This window comes from Buceros rhinoceros, unplaced genomic scaffold, assembly GCF_000710305.1.
Source record: "Buceros rhinoceros silvestris isolate BGI_N320 unplaced genomic scaffold, ASM71030v1 scaffold9733, whole genome shotgun sequence".
Classification (NCBI taxonomy): Eukaryota; Metazoa; Chordata; class Aves; order Bucerotiformes; family Bucerotidae; genus Buceros; species Buceros rhinoceros.
The window spans coordinates 14,598-18,147 of NW_010401790.1; positions in this window are offsets into that span (position 1 = coordinate 14,598).

Genomic DNA, 3,550 nt, shown 5'->3' on the forward strand with positions numbered 1-3,550 from the left:
AGAAATGAGGCAGGATTGAAATTGCCGTTATCTTTCCGGTGATGGATAAGAAGTGGATCTGTGATCTCAGCATATTTCCTACTGGTATGTCTCCCTGACAGCCCCCTTGCTTCTGCCACAAATGATACTAACACGATCTCTTAGCAAAACCTGCTGGCCCAAGGGAACAAGCGGAATGGACTGTGAATGTTGAGGTTCACAGTCCCTTTCATGCCAGGGTTTTCTGTCGGGCGAGGCTGTAATGCCGCCTGTGTGATATGCTGGTACCGTTCAAGGTGTACCTTGATCTGGCCTCCAAAGTTGCTCAGCTGGACCTCTCATGCTTTTTGGTTTGTTTTCTGGGCTAAAGGAGAATTAAATTGTAGGTGACTGTAATTCTTACACTTGAAATCTTCAGGATTCTTTGTGCCTGGGTCTGGTGTTACTACCAAGATCTTTTGCTTTCCCTTGGAAGTCTGGATACCTCAGTTGATTTGCTTCCCTATTTTTAATTTTTTTTTTTAATTATTATTTTTGCCTGGCCTCTCCATGCTCTTTGGGCACACATTGTTCAGATGATAATTGTGCTCAGCCAGGGCATTAGACTGGATTTTATTATTGCCTGCTGAATCTCCTGAAACTTTGCAGTAACATGTGGAAGTGCCCAGAGGCAGCGGCCAACTGCATTAATGGAAGTTTTGCAGAGAGCATGTGTGACTGAAACAAAACTTCTGGAACTGAAGCAGCTCTCAGCTTCTCCTCAGTGAAGCAGTTTATAGAGTTAGGACTTCCCTTTATTACTTCCCGAACATTAATGTTATTTGTCTCTGAACAGGAGCTGGAGCAGGCATAGCTGCGTGCTATAAAGCTGGTAAATGGTTCCTGGGATCTGTAAGGAGAGTACTGATGTTAAATTTAATCCTGTTTTATCCCTGGGAAGGATTGAGCGCACCTGAATGTCAACATCATTTGAAGGGCATTTGAGTGTCATTGTGAAATATGTTTGGTTGGTTTTAGATCAGTTCCTGGTGTGGGTTTATCCGCTGCCACCTTTGGGTCCTGTAAAGAGACCAGAGGTGTGCTTGGCTCAGAGAAGCTGACCTTGCCTAGGTCAAATGCGAGGCTTGTTGTAATGTTTTGTGCAGGCACAGCTCCTTTTCCTGTGGTTTATACTATACTCGGACCCTGGGGAAGAGAGTAACTGTATTTCCTAAAATACAGTGTTTTGGAATACCTAAACCCCATCTAGATGCTTGGTGCAAGTACCTCCGAGTCCTAGATCTGCTTGGAAAAGGACCTGGTGATTTTAGAATGGAGTTCTTCAAGCTGTCTCCAACTGGGGCTTCTTAAGATGGGGGCACCTCAAATCTCTTGGTAGTGCTGAAATCCTTGGTCTTGGTTTTTCTGCAAGACAGCATATATATTGTTGTGTGAGGGGAGGTAAGAGATGGCCTTTATTTCAAGTGTTTCTTGTTCAGCACTGCTGTGCTCCCAAGGGGGAGGGTCTGGGAAAGAAGGATCCTCCTGTGTATCACAGATATGCCAGCTCTTAACTGGTTTTACTGGGAGTTGGATGGCAGCTGACCCACATAAAGATAAAATTATCTTTAAAGAGAACATACTGGCATCTAGTTTTGCACATTCTACAATACATAGTGTGCTTGTTCTGTTGTCCAAGCCTTGCCAGTACAGTCTGCATGGATCTTCAGCAATCCAATAAAAGCTAATTGAGGAGGAAGAGGTTTTCTGTAGGTTGTCAGTACACTCAGGCTGTTCAGCCTCACCTGGGAAAATTGGTTGCACGAAATCGGGCTCTCAAGGACTGAACTAGCACAATGCCTTTTGTTGCTAATAGCAAGTGAGCAGTAGTTGGGTGAGGACAGCATTCATCTGTATCAGTTTGTGCTGTAGGGGCAGGTCATGACCTAACCTCTGGGGAGGCCATGTAGCTCTGGCAGAGGTGGCGCAGGAAGCAGTAGGAGTTGGCACAGCTCTCTTAAACCTGCCCCATCGTGTGGAAATGGGGTCTGCAGTGGCAGCAGCTTTATCAGTGCCCCAGGCCGAAGCAGGAGCCAGTGTTACTACCTGCAAAGGAGCAGACTCCGCTGTGCTCAGCCTTTCTTTGCTCTTGCACAGCTCCCCGCACACACTGAGGGTCGTGCCTGGCCCATGCCAGCCAGCCGTCCCTGGGATCAGAATCCCAGAAGTGCCAGTGCTCAGAGCTGTAAAACTGATAGCTGGTGTGTGCTGCTTAGTGCGGGTGTTCATGCAGACACAGCCTAAAAGTTTCTTATCCTTAAATATATGTGTGCTCCTCTCTCTGCTTTTTATTTTATTAGTATTTTTGTGTGTTTCTTTGACCTTGAAATGCAGGTGTCCTATAGCAACCAGAAGGGAGATAAAATTCACTTTAATGGCTACAATTATATTTAATTATGTTGAACCACTCTGGCAGAAAGAACAACATGTTCAAACTGGCAGGTTACACTGTAATGCCCTGTTAGGCAGTGAGGAAAGCGATGCCTTCCTGAGGAGAACAGATTTTTACACAGGCAATACAGGACAGCTTAAATACATATCGCTAGATAGATAGCTGGACAGCAATGAATGTTTTAAATCGCACTGATGAGCTGTCACATCTTGACCCCCTTCCTCTGTCCCTGCCTCCTGCCCAGGCTTTTGACCAGCCATTTAGCAGGGCAAAGCTGTCAGCAGCGTTTTCTGAAGGGTCATGTCAATACCAAGTCTGTGGTGTACTGAAAGTACTGGTACCACTGGGGAAGCTGGCTGGCCAGCCAGCAGTCTACACCTGCTTGTCCAGAAAGGGATGTGGGAGGGGGTTTGGATTTTGCTGTGGGTTTGGTTTTATTTTTTTTTTTTAACCATCTAATGCTCTGTCTCTACTAGGTATGAAAAACTACAGCAGCATTTCTAGTGGGAGAAGGGACATGTCTGGCCACATGTTGTTGGGGGTTTTTTTGGTGGGGGGAGGTGATGGGGGTGCAGCTCTTTGGTAGTAGAGTTGTTACAAGGGCTGGGAATAGTTGGGTCTTTTCAGTGTGTGGCTGCAGGGCATGCTAATGGGGTCTCAACTGCTGTCGCTGATGAGTTTAATGAGGGGGCATCTGCTTTCACTGATTTGGTACTAGAAAGAGATGGGGGGGGTTTAAGGGTTTGGATTTGCTTTATTTCATATGCTGTTACTAAGAGAACATTATACAAGCCCTTCTTGACACTTACACCAACACAGACACTGTAAGTTTTCTACATTTGTCCCAACTGCTGGACTAAGCCATTATCTTTATTACTAGTTCATGCTTTGACTTTGTGCTCCTTTAGTAGATTAAAAGGAGATAAATTATCTAACTGTTGAGTTGGGGTTTTTTTTTAAACAAAGCAGTTTGGGGCAGGGTTCTTGTGGTGATTGTGGGGTTTGTTTTTTTTTTTTTCCTGTAAACTATCCCAGAGCATGCACCTAAGAATTGAATTGTAGGGGCAGTTGAGCCATGCAACACCCCCCACCCCATATGGTGGCAGTAGTACACTCATCAATCGCTGGGAGCCAAAAATG